The sequence below is a fragment of the Mesoplodon bidens genome (genome assembly GCF_964165515.1).
Source record: "Mesoplodon bidens genome assembly, contig: HAP1_SCAFFOLD_56, whole genome shotgun sequence".
Taxonomy (NCBI): Eukaryota; Metazoa; Chordata; class Mammalia; order Artiodactyla; family Ziphiidae; genus Mesoplodon; species Mesoplodon bidens.
The window spans coordinates 6087-26402 of record NW_027672718.1 but is presented as its reverse complement, the minus strand read 5'-3'; the positions used below and the strand labels follow the sequence as shown (position 1 = coordinate 26402).

The following is a 20316-nucleotide window of genomic DNA, read 5'->3' as shown; positions in this document are numbered from 1 at the left end:
GCTCTGAAACCATCTTCACCAGACACCACTCCCCCCTGCCTGGATCCTCTTCAGATACTAAGGAGGAGAGGAGAGTTAGGGTTTCTCATACAACCTTCCTCCTCTCTATGTTCTGAGCATTATTCGCCTTAGCTGATAAGAGGAACTTAATTTGGGCCTTTTGATCCTTTATTTTCTCCTTGCTACCATTCAGTACCTTTTCCAACTCTGTGAGATTCTGCCGCAGCTCCTGGTTAGTCCGGGATACTTCCACTTCTCTGAAGTTGCTTTCATCAAGGGCTTTCTTCAGCTGTGGAATACAAAGGTTAAATTAGAACATTTTAACCTTCCATTCAGTAAGAGAAGCTTATGTTTAGCTGTGTCCCTATATTTTGTTCTCTTTGGACCTTTCTTTTAAAAAGGAGGTTAAGTGATGGGACTTCCCTGGTGGTCCAGTGGCTAAGACTCTGTGCTCCCAATGCATGGGGGCCGGGTTTGATCCCTGGTCAGGGAACTAGATCCTGTGTGCCACAACTAAAGATCCTGTGTGCTGCAACTAAGACCTGGCACAGCCAAATAAATAGATATTTTAAAAAGGAGGGTAAGTGAGGCAATATTAAGAAGTAGATTTGTGGAGAAACACTCTCAGTGATTTTCATAATTTTAAAACTAAAGAACACAATTTTTCTTAGAACAGATAATGTAAATGTATGTGCGTCATTTGCTTTCTAAGAGCATGGCTTTGGAATCAGACAGAAGTTAAAATCTCAGCTTCACCACACACTAGTCAAGTAATTTCAGATAATTAACTTCTCTAAGCTAAAGATTCATCATTGGAAAAGTGTGAGAATAGCCTACTTCATAGGATTCATGTAACAGTTAAACAAGAGGAGGCAGAGAAGGAATATAGAGCCTGGCACACACTAATTGCTCAGTGCTCATTGCTGTGCTTTAAAGGTTTTTTTTTTTTTTTTTTTAAAGCTTAAGCTCGTCTCTTTCTGTCACTTGTGACCTCATGTATGGAGAAATGAAAATAAATTATATCGAGTTTATGTAAATACACCTGTCAGTTATTGACTATCCTTGAATGTATTTTTATAATCTTGCTTTTTTTTTCTCTTGAGGTATAGTTGATTTATGATATTATATTAGATTTAGGTGTATGACATAGTGATTAAAAATTTTTATAGATTATACTCCAGTTATTATAAAATACTGGCGATATTCCCTGTGCTGTACAATATATCCTTGTAGCTTATTTACATAGTAGTTTATAATTCTTATGAATATTCCTTTATGTTTGGAAATTTTAATAAACTTGTCTAGTGGAAAAATAACATAGTGATTACTATTGAAAACAAGAAAACAGGCCCACAATGAAGTCACTTATGCTAAACCTTATGTCACCAAACTGAGACTTAATTACAGTTTTGTCTCTCCCAGAAAAGGACTCTTAATCCAGTCAATCAGAAATGGCCTGATCAGCATTAGGTGAGTAATCTGCCTGACAGACCCCTGCCGTCCCTTAAAGGAAGTAACTCTGCTACAAGTAACTAATCTACTTTTTTGCCTAGTATAACTTCCTTGTTCCTGCTCCCCTCTGCCTACAAAAGTTTTTCATTTTATACAACTCCTCAGAGCGCCTTTCTATTGCAATCGATTGCATACTGCCTGACTCAAATTGATTTTTGTTCAAATAAGCTCTTAATTTTATTATTCCTCAATTTATCTTTTAACAGTACTGAAATCATTTTACAGAGTTCCCCCTCTTCCTCATATGCCCTTAAATGAGTACCACTGGATTTGTAGGGAGAAGAGACGGCAGCTCTCCTCCCCCTTCACACTCCCCCATGCCCCGTGTCCTACCTGGTCTCTGGGGGTTCCTCCTGTCACCTTTAGTGTCCGTGGTCCCCCAGGTGCCCTCGTTGTCAGCACACGCGAATTCCGCATCCTCCTAGTGCACCGTATTCACCACGCCCCCCCCATTCCTTTTAATATACCATTCTGACAGTCATATTATCATGTAACTTAAAGGCTATAAAGGGGATAAACTGGCAGCAATTTCACTGTGATACCTTTAGCTTAAGAATCTCTTCTTTGGGCCTCCCTGGTGGCGCAGTGGTTGAGAGTCCGCCTGCAGATGCAGGGGATACGGGTTCGTGCCCCGGTCTGGGAGGATCCCATATGCCGCGGAGCGGCTGGGCCCGTGAGCCATGGCCGCTGGGCCTGCGCATCCGGAGCCTGTGCTCCGCAACGGGAGAGGCCACAACAGTGAGAGGCCCGCATACCACAAAAAAAAGAAAAAAAAAAGAATCTCTTCTTTTTTGAATTTTATTTATTTATTATACAGCACATTCTTATTGGTTATCTATTTTATACATATTAGTGTAGATATGTCAATCCCAATTCCAGGGTTTTCTGGAATTTCAGGGACTTGGACGACCAAGTTAATATTAGTCAATGTGAATAATCTATTAGCATTCTATGATGTCTCATCAAGACACAGAATCTTAATCTAAAACTATTCTTTATAACGGAGGCTATACTAAGGGATTGGTTCTTGCCTTTTGCACTCCTGACAACTGTGTTACTGGAGGATATTACACGGACTTGTGTTTCAGGGTCATCGTGTCTGAGGAAGCTTGTCTAAGTCTTCATGTCCGTGGGTCTGCCTTACCTGTTCTGATTCCACACTAGCTTCTTTCAGTTTATCCTCTGTTGCCTCTTTACATTTCTTCAGGTGTCTAACTGTTTCTTCCAATTCCTGAAAACGTGATACAGAGATTTTTGACAAACTCCCAATGTACTATATATGGAAGAAAAAGCTTCAATATTGTAATAAATGAGGAACCAAATTATGAAAGTATGATGGGGTACTTTCTAACTCCAGGTGCTACCAGACTATAGGATAAAAACTATTATTTTCAGTTGAACCTACAGTATACATTTGTGTATATGATTATAGATTTTGATTTACAGATTCTCCTGAGAAAAGATGATTAACATCTCTTTCCAGAAATGGAGAATACTTTTCATAGCAGACAATCTCTGTTGGAAGGCAAGAGTTTGATGGTCTCTTGAAGTCCCTTTTCCTTAATTAAATGTGCTTTCATTAGGTTGGGAGTAGATAAAATTCCTGTAATGGCAACAGATGTATCTGAGCTATGGGGAAGAACCAAGTGGTGTAAAGTTCCTGAAAGACTATGAAGTTCACAAGTCTTACTTAGTAACTAGTTCTTTGCATATGTGAGCTTTAGCCATTCTTCAAAAATGAGTATCATTTTTATTAAGTTTAACATGAAGATGAGGTGTCATTGTCAAAGCTCCAGGCTTCATTCCTAGATATGATTCTAAGGACTTAGCTAAGATGAATGACTTGTAAGTTTGTCTTCTTCTATAGAGCCTAGAAAAGCCAGGTGCCCTCATGCTGGGTTTTGCACATGGCCTTTGCTGGTAATCTCTGAGATGAATCTTTGGAATCCTTTTACCTGGCACCGATGCTCCAGCTCCCACCTCCTCTTCTGCTCTGCCTCGAGCTGCAGCTCTTGCTGTTTCTTCTGAGCTGACAGATCATGTTGGATCTTGGCAAATGGCTGCATCTCCTGCTGTAGGTTAGTCATTTCAGATACACATTTCTGGATACTCAGTGACTGGTAGGGCACAAAGAGGGAGACGGTTGGTGAACCTGTCCAAGTTTGGGATTTCCTGTGAATGGTAAACTGTGTGTGGAAATAATCTACCTGTTCATAACTTTTTTTCTGATACTGATCCTTATTTAACTCCATTTGGCTCAATTCTGTTTCTATTTGCTGAAAGTAAATGTGGAAATAACATAGAAAGATGATCAGTGGAGAAACTGGCTTGCTCTTTTTGCCTATAGGCTGACAGAAAGAATCCCACATGTGATCCACAGTTACCAGTTTCTGCTGGGCTCTCCTTCCCATCCAGCCCCCTGAACCCGAAAGAGCTAAGTCTTGTACAATCACTGTGGAAGAGACATCTGGGGAGCCAGAATGTGACACTGGCAGCTAATGAGAAACCAAACAATGATGCAGCAGTATCTCTGCGGGACAAAGAGTCTCCCCCCACCTCACCCCGGGCAATCTGCCCACTTCCCAGGTGTAGCTCTAATTCCCAGAGAACACATGGTGGTGGTGGGGCTCTGAAACCATCTTCACCAGACACCACTCCCTGCCTGGATCCTCATCAGATACTAAGGAGGAGAGGAGAGTTAGGGTTTCTCATACAACCTTCTTCGTCTCTATGTTCTGTGCATTATTCGCCTTAGCTGATAAGAGGAACTTAATTTGGGCCTTTTGATCCTTTATTTTCTCCTTGATGCTGTTCATTATATTTTCCATCTCTGTAAGTGACTGCCGCAGCTCCCGGTTGGTCCGGGATACTTCCACTTCTCTGAAGTTGCTTTCATCAAGGGCTTTCTTTAGCTGTGGGATACAAAGGGAAAATTAGAACATTTTAACCTTCCATTCAGTAAGAGAAGTTTATGTTTAGCTGTGTCCCTATATTTTGTTCTCTTTGGACCTTTCTTTTTAAAAGGAGGTTAAGTGATGGGACTTCCCTGGTGGTCCAGTGGCTAAGACTCTGTGCTCCCAATGCATGGGGGCCGGGTTTGATCCCTGGTCAGGGAACTAGATCCTGTGTGCCACAACTAAAGATCCCGTGTGCTGCAACTAAGACCTGCACAGCCAAATAAATAGATATTTTAAAAAGGAGGGTAAGTGAGGCAATAATAAGAAGTAGATTTGTGGAGAAACACTCTCAGTGATTTTCATAATTTTTAACACTAAAGAACACAATTTTTCTTAGAACAGATAATGTAAATGTATGTGCGTCATTTGCTTTCTAAGAGCATGGCTTTGGAATCAGATAGAAGTTAAAATCTCAGCTTCACCACACACTAGTCAAGTAATTTCAGCTAATTAACTTCCCTAAGCTTCAGGTTCATTATTGGAAAAGTATGAGAATAGCCTACTTCATAGGATTCATGTAACAGTTAAACAAGAGGAGGCAGAGAAGGAATATAGAGCCTGGCACACACTAATTGCTCAGTGCTCATTGCTGTGCTTTAAAGGTTTTTTTTTTTTTTTAAAAAAAAACGTAACCTCGTGACCTCATATATGGAGAAGTGAAAATAAATTATATGGAGTTTATGTAAATACACCTGTCAGTTATTGACTATCCTTGCATATATTTTTATAATATTTATTTTGTCTATTGAGGTATAGTTAATTTATGATATTATATTAGTTTTAGGTGTAGGACAGTGATTAAAAATTTTTATAGATTATACTCCAGTTATTATAAAATACTGGCTATATTCCCTGTGCTGTACAATATATCCTTGTAGCTTATTTACATAGAAGTTTATACTTCTTATGAATATTGCTTTTTGTTTAGAAATTTTAATAAACTTGTCTACTGGAAAAATAACATAGTGATTACTATTGAAAACAAGACAACAGGCCCCCAATGAAGTCACTTATGCTAAACCTCATGTCACCAAACTGAGACTTAATTACAGTTTTGGCACTCCCAGAAAAGGACTCTTAAACCAGTCAATCAGGAATGGCCTGATCAGCATTAGGTGAGTAATCTGCCTGACAGACCCCTGCCATCCCTTAAAGGAAGTAACTCTGCTACTAGTAACTAATCTACTTTTTTGCCTAATATAACTTACTTGTTCCTGCTCCCCTCTGCCTATAAAAGTCTTTCATTTTATACAACTCCTCGGAGCGCCTTTCTATTGTAATCGATTGCATACTGCCTGATTCAGATTGATTTTTGTTCAAATAAGGTCTTAATTTTATTATTCCTCAATTTATCTTTTAACAGTAATGAAATCATTTTACAGAGTTCCCCCTCTTCCTCATATGCCCTTAAATGAGTACCACTGGATTTGTAGGGAGAAGAGACGGCAGCTCTCCTCCCCCTTCACTCCCCCCAACACCCAAGGTCCTACCTGGTCTCTGGGGGTTCCTCCCATCCCCTTAGTTGTCCGTGGTCCCCCAGGTGCCCTCGTTGTAAGGAGACGCGAATTCCCCGTCCTCCTAGTGCACCGTCTTCACCACGCCCCCCCATATTCCTTTTAATATACCATTCTGACAGTCATATTATCATGTAACTTAATGACTACAAAAGGGATAAACTGGCAGCAATGTCACTGTGATAACGTTAGCTTAAGAATCTCTTCTTTATTGAATTTTATTTATTTATTATACAGCACGTTCTTATTGGTTATCTATTTTATACATATTAGTGTAGATATGTCAATCCCAATTCCAGGGATTTCTGGAATTTCAGGGGCTTGGACGACCAAGTTAATATTAGTCAATATCAATCAATCTTTTAGCATTCTATGATGTCTCAGCAAGACACAGAATCTTAATCTAAAACTATTCTTTATAACGGAGGGTATACTAAGGTATTGGTTCTTGCCTTTTGCACTCCTGACAACTGTGTTACTGAAGGATATTACACGGACTTGTGTTTCAGGGTCATCGTGTCTGAGGAAGCTTGTCTAAGTCTTCATGTCCGTGGGTCTGCCTTACCTGTTCTGATTCCACACTAGCTTCTTTCAGTTTATCATCCGTTGCCTCTTTACATTTCTTCAGGTGTCTAACTGTTTCTTCCAATTCCTGAAAACGTGATACAGAGATTTTTGAAAATCTCCCAATGTACTATATATGGAAGAAAAAGCTTCAATATTGTAATAAATGAGCAAGCAAATTATGAAAATATGATGGGGTACTTTCTAACTCCAGGTGCTACCAGACTATAGGATAAAAACTATTATTTTCAGTTGAACCTACAGTATACATTTGTGTATATGATTATAGATTTTGATTTACAGATTCTCCTGAGAAAAGATGATTAACCTCTCTTTCCAGAAATGGAGAATACTTTTCATAGCAGACAATCTCTGTTGGAAGGCAAGAGTTTGATGGTCTCTTGAAGTCACTTTTCCTTAATAAAATGTGCTTTTCAATAGGTTGGGAGTAGATAAAAGTCCTGTAATGGCAACAGATGTATCCGAGCTACGGGGAAGAACCAAGGGCTGTAAAGTTCCTGAAAGATTATGAAGTTCACAAGTGTTACTTAGTAACTAGTACTTTGCATATGTGAGCTTTAGCCGTTCTTTAAAATGAGTATCATTTTTATTAAGTTGAACATGAAGACGAGGTGCCATAGTCAAAGCTCCAGGCTTCATTCCTAGATATGATTCTAAGGACTTAGCTAAGATGAACGACTTGTAAGTTTGTCTTCTTCTATAGAGCCTAGAAAAGCCAGGTGCCCTCATGCTGGGTTTTGCACATGGCCTTTGCTGGTAATCTCTGAGATGAATCTTAGGAATCCTTTTACCTGGCACCGATGCTCCAGCTCCCACCTCCTCTTCTGCTCTGCCTCGAGCTGCAGCTCTTGCTGTTTCTTCTGAGCTGACAGATCATGTTGGCTCTTGGCCAACAGCTGCATCTCCTGCTGTAGGTTAGTCATTTCAGATACACATTTCTGGATACTCAGTGACTGGTAGGGCACAAAGAGGGAGACGGTTGGTGAACCTGTCCAAGTTTGGGATTTCCTGTGAATGGTAAACTGTGTGTGGAAATAATCTACCTGTTCATAACTTTTTTTCTGATACTGATCCTTATTGAACTCCATTTGGCTCAATTCTGTTTCTATTTGCTGAAAGTAAATGTGGAAATAACATAGAAAGATGATCAGTGGAGAAACTGGCTTGCTCTTTTTGCCTATAGGCTGACAGAAAGAATCCCACATGAGATCCACAGTTACCAGTTTCTGCTGGGCTCTCCTTCCCATCCAGCCCCCTGAACCCGAAAGAGCTAAGTCTTGTACAATCACTGTGGAAGAGACAGCTGGGGAGCCAGAATGTGACACTGGCAGCTAATGAGAAACCAAACAATGATGCAGCAGTATCTCTGCGGGACAGAGTCTCCCCCCACCTCACCCCGGGCAATCTGCCCACTTCCCAGGTGTAGCTCTAATTCCCAGAGAACACATGGTGGTGGTGGGGCTCTGAAACCATCTTCACCAGACACCACTGCCTGCCTGGATCCTCATCAGATACTAAGGAGGAGAGGAGAGTTAGGGTTTCTCATACAACCTTCCTCCTCTCTATGTTCTGAGCCTTATTCGCCTTAGCTGATAAGTGGAACTTAATTTGGGCCTTTTGATCCTTTATTTTCTCCTTGATGCTGTTCAGTACCTTTTCCAACTCTGTAAGTGTCTGCCGCAGCTCCCGGTTGGTCCGGGATACTTCCACTTCTCTGAAGTTGCTTTCATCAAGGGCTTTCTTCAGCTGTGGGATACAAAGGGACAATTAGAACATTTTAACCTTCCATTCAGTAAGAGAAGCTTATGTTTAGCTGTGTCCCTATATTTTGTTCTCTTTGGACCTTTCTTTTAAGAAGGAGGTTAAGTGATGGGACTTCCCTGGTGGTCCAGTGGCTAAGACTCTGTGCTCCCAATGCATGGGGGCCGGGTTTGATCCCTGGTCAGGGAACTAGATCCTGTGTGCCACAACTAAAGATCCTGTGTGCTGCAACTAAGACCTGCACAGCCAAATAAATAGATATTTTAAAAAGGAGGGTAAGTGAGGCAATAATAAGAAGTAGATTTGTGGAGAAACACTCTCAGTGATTTTCATAATTTTTAACACTAAAGAACACAATTTTTCTTAAAACAGATAATGTACATGTATGTGCGTCATTTGCTTTCTAAGAGCATGGCTTTGGAATCAGACAGAAGTTAAAATCTCAGCTTCACCACACACTAGTCAAGTAATTTCAGCTAATTAACTTCCCTAAGCTTCAGGTTCATTATTGGAAAAGTATGAGAATAGCCTACTTCATAGGACTCATGTAACTGTTAAACAAGAGGAGGCAGAGAAGGAATATGGAGCCTGGCACACACTAATTGCTCAGTGCTCATTGCTGTGCTTTAAAGGTTTTTTTTTTTTTAAAAGCTTAAGCTCGTCTCTTTCTGTCACTTTTGACCTCATGTATGGAGATGTGAAAATAAATTATATGGAGTTTATGTAAATACACCTGTCAGTTATTGACTATCCTTGCATGTATTTTTACAATATTCCTTTTTTGTCTATTGAGGTATAGTTGATTTATGATATTATATTAGTTTTATGTGTAGGACATAGTGATTAAAAATTTTTATTGATTATACTCCAGTTATTATAAAATACTGGCTATATTCCCTGTGCTGTACAATATATCCTTGTAGCTTATTTACATAGTAGTTTATACTTCTTATGAATATTGCTTTTTGCTTAGAAATTTAAATAAACTTGTCTACTGGAAAAATAACATAGTGATTACTATTCAAAACAAGACAACAGGCCCACAAGGAAGTCACTTATGCTAAACCTTATGTCACCAAACTGAGACTTAATTACAGTTTTGTCTCTCCCAGAAAAGGACTCTTAAACCAGTCAATCAGGAAAGGCCTGATCAGCATTAGGTGAGTAATCTGCCTGAAAGACCCCTGCCATCCCTTAAAGGAAGTAACACTGCTAGTAGTAACTAATCTACTTTTTTGCCTAGTATAACTTCCTTGTTCCTGCTCCCCTCTGCCTATAAATGTCTTTCATTTTATACAACTCCTCAGAGCGCCTTTCTATTGCAATCGATTGCATACTGCCTGACTCAAATTGATTTTTGTTCAAATAAACTCTTAATTTTATTATTCCTCAATTTATCTTTTAACAGTACTGAAATCATTTTACAGAGTTCCCCCTTTTCCTCATATGCCCTTAAATGAGTATCACTGGATTTGTAGGAAGAAGGCACGGCAGCTGAGAAGGAGACAATAGGAGTGTGGTATTCTCTGTGGCTTGTAAGTATTTAACTTGTCAAAGTAAAAAGTCAAAATTGTTACCTTTCTCTTTATTCTTGCTCATTCCCTCAGATCCTAACCTCACACTACAGTGTTAGTCTTTTATTATCACCCAACTAAATTTCTGTTAGATATTCCACCATTTCCTCAATCAGAGCTTTGTCAAAACTGAGTAAGCCCTAAAAACTATCCCTCAAAAGTACCCTGGAAAGCAGTTGTGATGATTTCCATTTTGATTGAGGAAACTGAGACTCAGAAGTGAAGTCATCTGCACAGATAGTAAATTTACACATTGCTAATAAGAGGCAGCGCTGGGAGTCTTAAACAGTGCACCCTGAGCCCACCCCTGCCACTAACTGCTCAAGACATCACACTCATACTGTTCCTTGGTCTCTCCTGCACAAGTTCACCCTCTTTACTGATCCCTGTTAAAAGGATTTAATTTTTAAATATTCTGAACAACTCTCTCTGAATAAAGGTACTTTTAATTTCAGTGTCCATTTTTGTTTCCCACAGAAATTATTTCTATAATATTTTAACACTTATACAGTGCTTTTTCAACTTACAAAGCATCATATAAACGCTTGAATCTGATTTTGTGACTGTGCGCTGTCAAGTGCAATTGCTAAATATGCTAAATTTGGCAAAATACAGACTGGCCACCCCAACCAAGTCTTGGAATTATTTTAATTACTCCCTCCGCTGTGCTTATGATACATTTAGTGTCTGATTTTTCTATTAATTAAAATGGATTTTTGATTTGATTGTTCTCTATTTTCAACAGAAACACTTTGCTTGGCTCTAATCATCTGAAGCCCAGAGTAAATGCTCTAGTTCCCCTTAGCCTCCATGTTTCCAGTTTCTCTTTATTCTTACCTACTCTCCACTGCTAACAGACTAACCGACCTAACATTGTGCTTACAGCCTTCTCAGAAACCTACAGTGCTCTCCTTTTACCTAATACTTTCCATCCAACATTCTGGGAGTCAAGGCCATCTACCAGCTGGTCTCATCTAAGCTAACCCCCTTTTCTCAGAAATTTCCTAAAGTCTCTGTTCTGATCAAGAGAGGAAAATCCTTTTTCTTTGCTCACATGTCCTATTTATTCCTGTAACTAACTTTCTTCATCCTCTTACATAGAGTGTCACAGCCCTGTCAGCTCTGCCAGTCTCAACCCTGTAGAATTTCGTCAAGCTTCCCCTCTTCTTCGATCACCCAACCAGCCTAAAACAAACTTTCCCTTACTTTTGAATTCCTTTAAAATTGTACACAGCTTCTAGCTATCCAGGAAACATCTTCTGATGTCTTCCTAGTTGTCTCATGTAAAGAGTGGAGATGACAATTAAATAAGGGGTAATTTAGCACGGACCACATCTTCTGCTGTTTTTACTTGTGCCTCTTAGGAGCAGGTAGGTGCATGATGGATGCTAGTTAAGTGAATAGAGGAGACAGGTGATTGGCCATCTGCCTAGCAGATGGCAGTCTCCTCCTTCCCACTCAGTTATTATTCTCCAATGGGAAGGCTGTCACCAAGGCATTCCTTCATTGGGCAGATAACTGTATATCAGAAACTTTTTGTGTGTTAAGTTACAAACAGCATAGTGATGTATCTGGCCTCCTGGCAAAATGGGGATTAGAAGAACCAAAGAACAACTGTAGCCATTCTCGGAAATTCTGTGGCTGGTTCTCCTCTTCAAAGGCATTCACCTAGAGGGAGACTTTTGTCACTTGCCTCCATACCTCAGTCACTTCCCGTTGTGCTGCTTTCCTTGCAGTTTCTCTCTCAATTTGAAACTGCTTCCTTAGAGCATCTATGCGTTCAGCATGCAATTCTGCTTCTATTTTGGATTCTTCACTCATCTGTTCTCTGTTTTGAAAAAGAGACATGATAAATCACCTTTAGAAAACATCTTAGTAGGCGTCATTTACCAATGAGAAGCAGATCAGTCACCAGGTAAAAATCACTGATCTGGAACTCATTAACAGAAGAAGAAATAAGCATTTACCTACAGCATTCAAAAACAAAAAGTTATTCAATATAAAGAGATCCACCCAAAAGAGTGAAACACATACTCTTGTTTTAACCAATACTGTGTAGTCTTGAGCCAGCAACATTTCACCAGAATATAAAATTTGTACAGATTACAAATATGAAAACTACCTTCTTTGCTTTAGCTTATACTTGTCTGCTATACCAGTATGTCCACTACATGAAAGGAATAAAGATCCACATGCACAATGCATTTCCCTTGGGTATAAATTTTCATGGGATGTTATTAATATCTAAATCCTATTTGCCTAGATAAAGTTTAACAAAAAAAAACTTTAGTGGGTTGACCTGAACTTGATGGGTTTGACCTCACTAATCTCAGGGAAAAAGTTGAAAACAATGAATGGTTTAGCAGCTGCTTAAATGGAATTATCCCACTCCTGGAGGGGTTATTCCCATCCATCCTTCTGTTTCTACTTTTCCAAATCATGCTTTTAAAGGACACATAAGCTTCTGATAGAAAAGGTTTGGCAGAAACATGTAAGTATCCCTTCCAACTTGGTTTAAAACTTCATGTACAGAAGAAGACTGACACTATATGAGGGAAGAGCTGAAAAGGAGCGTACCCCAGCCAGCTAATATCTGCTCTGCTCAACTATGCCTGCTTCCTTCACATGGCTCTGCTAGGAGTACTAGCTCAATGTAGGGAAAAAGGGTTTAACTGGTTTATGTGAATTAGCCAAACTTTCTCTTCCAGAGGCTCTTCCCTAATTCCACTGTGACTATACTGCCCTTACATGAAGGTTTCCAACTTCCGTAGCTCAAGTTCTTTGCTTTCCAATTTCTCTTGAACAGGATCAAGCTTTGTTTGCAGCTGATGATTTGTCTGGAGAGCTTGCTCCAGGCTCATAGCCAGTTTCCTGTTTTCTTCTCTAGCTACATCTAGAGCTTTTTGTAGAGCCTCCATCTGAAAGAGAGAAGAAAGAAGATTGTTTTTAATTCCACTGTAACAGATACAAGAAGTCCATAACACTCTATATTCACTCTTTAAACGTTGAAACAATAATTATTTGGAACCAGAACCAAAGACTCCAGATGCCTGGAATATATATATGTGAGAACTTATTACAGACAGTCCTTAGGAGACTCGTAGAAGGTGATAGGAAGGGTATGCTCCACTGGTCACTAGAGAGTTTTGGAAAATAGAGCCAACTTACTTATCCTAATTTCTAAGGTTTTAAACCAGTTGAACTCCCCTTCCTGATCCTATGACCCTCTGGTCTCACTGCCTAGAGAGATAAGAACTGGCAACTGTCCCTTGTATATCCTTCTAGAAAAAGCTTTTTATAGGAAATATCTCTATTTTATATGTGTGCATATGTGTAGATACATATTCATGTGTGTATACACCTATAAACATGTGAGTATGCCTCCTTATTAAGTGGGATCACTCTCGTTACTTCTGACTAAAGTTATGTTTTTTTCTAAGCCCTTTAAGTTCACTTGTGCATTAATACATGAAAAGAATGCAGACCATATAAGACAAAGAGAGTTAGGCATAATTATGGTCCTGGTTTGCCAATAAATGGTTCACTGTAAGATCACAGACCCATTTCCCATTTGGAAATATGTCACTGTTCAAAACTCAGACTTGAATGGAAAGGAAATTTACCCGATTGTTTTACTCCATTTTTCCAAAATAGCAATATGCCAATAAAATAAAAAATATCAACGTTATCATCTATAAAAACCTGGCTTCTACCTTACTGTTGTGCTGGGCATCCACGACAAGGATTCTGGACCGCCTCTGGTCCACTTCTGCTTCCAGCTTCTGTACCCGCTGTTGATTTAGAGCCCTGTAAATGAAGGGCACAGGGAGAGTGACCACAGAAAAGTACCATCTAGGAGTGATACCACTGGGAGTTACAGGGCACCTTCCAGGAAGCCCAAATGGCATATGTAGTGGGCTACAGATGCTCAGAATATCTGAGAGTTGGCAGGAGACAATTAGTAGCCTCAGCTTCAGGTTAAGAAACTAATTTTCCTATGGATTAAAACTTGTCCCATTTATGATTCAATTTGGCTTTATATATTAAAGTATCAGTACATGTTAATGACTAACTTATGGGCTGGTAACTTTATACTAAATATATATTACTAGTACAAAAATATATCACCTCTGTATGGACTGGCTTGCTGTTGAGATTTCTGCTTTTTACCCAGAATTTTATTGTGAATAGTAAACAATTTTTAATACCATTCCCTTGACTTTTTTTTTTAAGTTCAGAGGTAATACAGATTCATAATATGTAAAAAAACCAAGCACAATGAAGAATATAAAACTCACTTGTTCTCCCATAACACAGAGGCAATATTCACCACTAATGTATTACAATAGGTCTTACAGGTCTGATTAAACTCAAACCATTTGTTCATTAACCTAAAAGGGAAACTTTTATGTAATTTTTGAAACATTTAAAGGAGTTCACTTACAAAACATGGCTAAAAGTAGTTCTCAGAATGATTCATCTAAAATAAATAAGATACTAATTAATGGATAATTAATTCAAACAGAAGTAGACACTTGGCTTTAATCTTGACAATTATCATTCTGTAGACTCAAGGGCAGGTATAAATGGTGTAGAAAACAGCAAGGATAAAACAGCATATATCACATGAATTTCTAGAATACATACTTATTTACATTGCTACAAAATATGAGAATTTTTGGATATCATTTTTATTTATAATTCCAGATTTTCCTGAATTTGCTAGTTCTTTAAATACCATTTTACTACTTTATTTTCACAAGGGAATCAATAGAAAATGACTGTTTCTTGACTGCACTCTGTTCTTTACTACAACGCTGCAGAATAATACAAGTACAAAGACAGAAAAATAATCTCTGGTACCTTTCTTTCTTGAGGCCTGCAATCTCTGCATCCCTCCGCCCAAGCTCTATTTGCACTTTTTCCAGAGCGCCTTGCATCTTACTGTGAGAAGCCAACACATTCTCCAACATGATTGTAACTTTGCAGTTGTCTTCTTTAGCTTCTGCCAGTTGTTGCTGAAAGTTTCCCACCTAATAGAAAATGAAATAAGACAAAGATATTTGATCCTTTCTGGTTATTTTTCTGCTGAGTCCCATGACTTCTAGAAGAGTATGGAAACCAGGTCCGGTAGAATGCTAAGAGGAATAATTAAAGTATATTTTATATTTATTTTGTTTCTTAAGTTATTTTGACTTTGAAAAAAAGAAAACTAGACCCTAGATCATATGGATCCTATGAAGAGCTCTGCAGTGCATCCTAACTATTGTTGTGTCACAGCACATATATTAACTAGAGACATAAGGACCAACAGCTTCTTGGGTCTAGAGGTGGTCCCAGACTGGCCTGTGCTAGCCCTCCTCAGCTATCTTACCACAGGGTCAGAAGAAGATAACACCATTGAAGCCCATCAGAATTATCTGAGGAAAGAGGACCATAAGTGGAAGCTGCTGAAGAATGATGTGACTCACAGCCCTCTTCAGAGGGGCAAAATCTAGCACCTGCTGTCAAGAATTTTGGGATATTACCCCTCTTCCCACTAAGTACACACACTGTTAAGCAGAAAGCATTTGGTAATTTGACTTAACATAAACTCTTAACAGTGTTATATCACATTAATAATACATAAGTAGGTGGTTATTATTACCAAGGTCAGATGTGTTTCAACAGAAAAAAATAGGACTTTTGATTATTTTAAGACAGGAAGAAAAAAAAACATTGGGAGTTAAATCATGTATTTTTAAAGGAAATATTTTAGAGCTCTTCTAAAGTTATCCTTTCTTTAGGAAAAAAAATCCTCTTCTGATCAATCCTCATTCTGTTTTACTAAAGGTAACAAGTAAAGAAAGAATATGGCTCATGAAAGATTTCAGAAGTGCTTCATTTCAGTAACAGACTTCAGAAAGGATTGATGTCTTGCCTTCTTGTTCTCCCTGTCCTCCAAAGCTTCGAGGTCATGTTTCAACTTCTGACACTCTTTTAGGGCTGCAGCACGACCCTTCACAACTCGTGAGAGCTCAAGTTCTTTCTTTTCAAGAATGGATTTCACCTTAGTAGAAAAAAAGAAATGATAAATGATTCTCCCAAAGCACAGCCAATCAGCAATTAGAATAAGACACAGCAATTTAGAAACCAAATTTAAAATGTTTAATTAAATATGCTCATATATTATTGTAAATAAAAACTAGCTTTAGTAGCTGTTTTTCCCCTTAAAACTACAAAGCAAAAAAATCTGTTAATAAACATGGGCAAATCTCTAATATATGTCAATCTCTATGGCAGCGCAGAATGAAGGTAAGGGAGATGAGACAATGATGCTAAGATGAAAAACACGGGAGAAACTGATTATCACAGAATTTGAAAATATAACGTAAATTCATATCATAAAAGCAAAGGTGAATAACTAGATAGTGTCAAGAAAATAGTGTTACAGAAGTGTTCTAAATACTGTCCTAATCCTAATTAGAAGTATTCGACTTTTACAAATCTGAAACACTTTTAGTATATCTACAGAGTTGTTTCAGATTCATCATACTATTCTAAATACTACTCTTTAAAAAAATATTTTATCTTGAAATACAGAGTCACAGGAGTTTACAAAATTAGTGCAGAGTCCCCATGCACTCATTTCCCTGCTTCTAATGATGACATCTTATATTGTAGTTCAACATTAAAATCAGGAAATAGACTTTAATGAGAAAAACTACACTACAAAACTTACAATTTTCAGTTATTATTTTTTTTTCAGTACACGTGTCTCTCATTGTTGTGGCCTCTCCCATTGCGGAGCAGAGGCTCCGGACATGCAGGCTCAGCGGCCATGGCTCACGGGCCCAGCCGCTCCGTGGCATGTGGGATCTTCCCGGACCGGGGCACGAACCCGCATCCCATGCATCGGTAGGCGGACTCTCAACCACTGCGCCACCAGGGAAGCCCTTCACCATTTTTTTTAACCTGCATTCATCTGTGTATGCACACATGCACATAGCTCTATGTAATTTGACCCCATGCACATATTCCTGTGGTCACGACAACCAAGATACAGAACTGCTCCACTGCCGCAAACAACTCACTTGTGCTACTTCTCTGTGTTCACACCCTCCCCCAAACTCATCCCATGCCCCTGGCAACCAGTAATTTGTTCTCTATCGCTACTGTTTTTGTCATTTCAAGAATGTTATTTGAAACATTTAAAAATAATTAATTTTAGTATAATACATTCACATTTTTTAAAACAGACTTACTGAAATATAGTTGAAATACAATAAGCTATGTATATTTAAAGTGTACAATATTGATATATGTATAAACCATAATCATGATAATGAACACTTCCATTATCCCAAAAGTTCCCTTATGCCTTTTTGTAATTTCCCCCACTTCTATATCTCCCTGTTCCTACACATCCACCCAAGGCTACCACTGACCTGTTTTTCTGTCACAATCAATTCACTTTTATTTCCTAGAATTTTATAGAAATGAAATCATATTTGATGTACTCATTTTTGAATGATTTTCCACTCAGCACAATTATTGTGAGATTCACTCACTCTTCTTTATATATCAATACTTCTTCCTTTCTGTTGCTGAACAGTGTTCTGCTGAACACTGGAGTTGTTCCAGTTTTAAGCTGTTACAAGTAGAGCTGCTCTGGGCAGTGGTATACAGATCTTCGTGTAGATATATGCTTTCATTTATCTTTGGTGAATGCATAGGAGTGGACTGGCTGGGTTGTATGGTAGTAGTATGTCTCACTTTTAAAGAAACTACCAAACTATTTTCCAGAGTGGCCGAGTGATTTGACATTCCCTTCAGCAATGTATGAGAGTTCCTCCACATCTTCACTAACACTTGGGGTAATCAGTTTTTCAATCTTAGACATTCTAATAGTGTGTGGTAGTACTTCACTGCAGTTTTAATTTGCATTTCCCTAATGACTGATGTTTAACATCTTTTCAGGTGCTTATTTATCATCCGTATATCTTTTTTGGTGAAACGTGTGTTCACCAAATAAATAAAATACTTTGCGCCTTTTTTTTCCAGATTGTTTTTCCTTCTTAGTGAGTTTTGAGAGTTTTTAATAAACTGTGGAGACAAGACCTTTATCAGATATGTGATTTGAAAATGTTTTCTTCCCCCAGCCTGTAGCTTTTCATTTTCTTAACAATGTCTTTGAAGAGCATACGTTGTCAATGTTCCATTTTTTTCCTTTATGGATCATGCTTTTTATGTCAAATCTAAGAAATCTTAGTGTAATCCAAGATCACAATGGTTTCATCCTATGTTTCAGAAGTTTTACAGTGTTGTTTTACCTTTAGGGCTTTCATCCATTTTGAGTTAATATTTATATATGGTAAGAGGTATGGATCAAAGGTATTTTGTTGTTGTTTTTTGTTTGTTTCTGCATATGATACCCAATTACTTTAGCACATTTGTTGAAAAGACCATCCTTTCTCTACTTTTACTTCTGTTGAAACTAAAATGTTCATAAAATTTTTCTGGATGGGTAGCACATTCACATTACTCTTAAGGTACAAAAGGATAAAGTGAAAAATCTCCCAGCCACCCAGCTTCCTTCCTCGAAAATAATGTTGCCAATTTATTACGATTCATTTTAGAGAGACTCTATTCAAAAGTGAATACATATGTATACTTCATCGCCCCAACCCTTTTGCACACAAATAGTAAAATACTCTGTATGCTCTTCTGAACCTTGACTGTTTTAACCTAATAATAGATATGTTATGATTAAGATAAATATATCTTCAAACAGTATTCCAAACTATGGATATACCATGATTTATTTAGCCAGCCTCTTACTGATGGACTTTTGGTTGTTTCTAGTCTTTTGCTAATAACAAACAATACTTCAGAAAGTAACCTTGTAAACATGTCTTATGTACAAGCTAGTGTATCTGTAGGAAAGAGTACAACTGTGGGTGTAAAGTGATAAACAAAGCCAAATTGTCCTCCACAGGAAAAGGGCACTCCAAACAGCAGCAAAGAAGAATGCCTTTTCCCCACATCTTCCTCAATATTATACTTCCTTATAACTTTTAACCTGTAACGTTAAAAATACTTTAACGTCTTCTGTAAGGATTCAAGAATAGTACAAAAGATGCTAACTTATAAGGTTTTGAAAACCTATTGGATTTTGTTCTAGAAAAGCACATTAGGAAGAATATAGTTTGTATAATTTTACCAGTGCTTATAAATTATTTATAAAAATGAAAAGGCCACTAGCAAAAGTGCTTACAGGAAGGGTCTAAATTGTAGTTAACTCTAGAAGACAAGCTATAGTACTTTCTATTTTTAAATACCAAACAAAGATGGATGCTCTAGTCAGTTTTCTTTGGGAAGTATTTTCCAGTGTTCAAGTTCTCAGGGCTTCTATTTATGTATTTCTACTTGAAAATCAGGCTTTCCCCATTTTACTGTAAATGTTAAGACTATTAGCATTAATTTTTAAAGTGAAAATTAGATTAAAAATCTCAATGGTTACTCTTAAGCCAAATATGACATTTCTGTGTCCAAATCAAAAACTAAGTATGCAATAGCCAGAATGATGGTTTTGATCTACATCATCAGTTTTTGCTGTTTGTGAAGAAGTTCTTTCCTTGTTGTTACTCACACCTCCGAACGTTATCTTTCTAGATGTTACTACTTTTCTTCATTGTCGTATAAATCTGAAATTTCCTTATGATTTAATTTGTGGCCTTCACTTACCGAATCCCGGTGAAGAAAATTTGGGGACTCATCATTTTTTAATGGTCTTGAGGCAAGAATGTCTATTTTACCTTCCAGTCTTCCCTCCATGGTTTTAATGGCATTCAAAAGAGTCTTTAGAGAGATCCCAGAGTCTCCAATCTCCTGAGAAGACCTCACAGAAGTCAGGGTAGGTGCAAAGGTCACATGGTGTGTAGGGTTTGGCCTAACACTGGGCAAAACAACTGATGAACTTCGTTCCTTTACAGTGTTGACACGGGGCCTATGGCTTTAAAGCAATTTTGAAGATGCAGGCCTCTCTGGAGACTTCCTCCTTCTTGGAAGCATCAGCAATTTAAAAAGACAAAATCAACTAAACCTAGAATTATTTTTCAGTGAGTGCCCCCTTTACTATGAGACACAACACAACGTTCTAAATGAAGCTGGGGTGGAAAATATACTTTAAAATGTGTTCCTTTGCTTTCAGAATGAAGAAAATACTAGTGTAAAGTATGTCCTCATGAAGAAACAAAGCAGATCTAATGAGGTCCCCTTTACCAGTATAGTCAGATTGTTAGAACCCATTTGAAGACACATTCTAGTTGCTTGGTTACCAAGGGTATACATACACAAACGTTATAGTTAAAGAAGTTACACATGCTTACACTGTTAAAAATTCAGAATAAATAATGTGATAAATTTGTAAAT

At 38.1% G+C, this 20316-nt stretch overlaps 1 pseudogene across 1 annotated transcript in view; it reads right to left on the bottom strand.

The window, feature by feature from the left end:
• LOC308609788 (coiled-coil domain-containing protein 150-like) overlaps positions 1-19956 on the bottom strand; it is a 59432-nt pseudogene extending 39476 nt beyond the window's left edge. Inside the window, exons 1-6 of the transcript in view lie at positions 19630-19956; positions 15824-15952; positions 14767-14936; positions 13617-13710; positions 12652-12821; positions 11605-11731 (exon numbers count right to left, since the gene is read on the bottom strand). The product of the transcript in view is annotated as a coiled-coil domain-containing protein 150-like (transcript). The remainder of the gene's footprint in view (positions 1-11604; positions 11732-12651; positions 12822-13616; positions 13711-14766; positions 14937-15823; positions 15953-19629) is intronic.
• Positions 19957-20316: the final 360 nt, after the last annotated feature.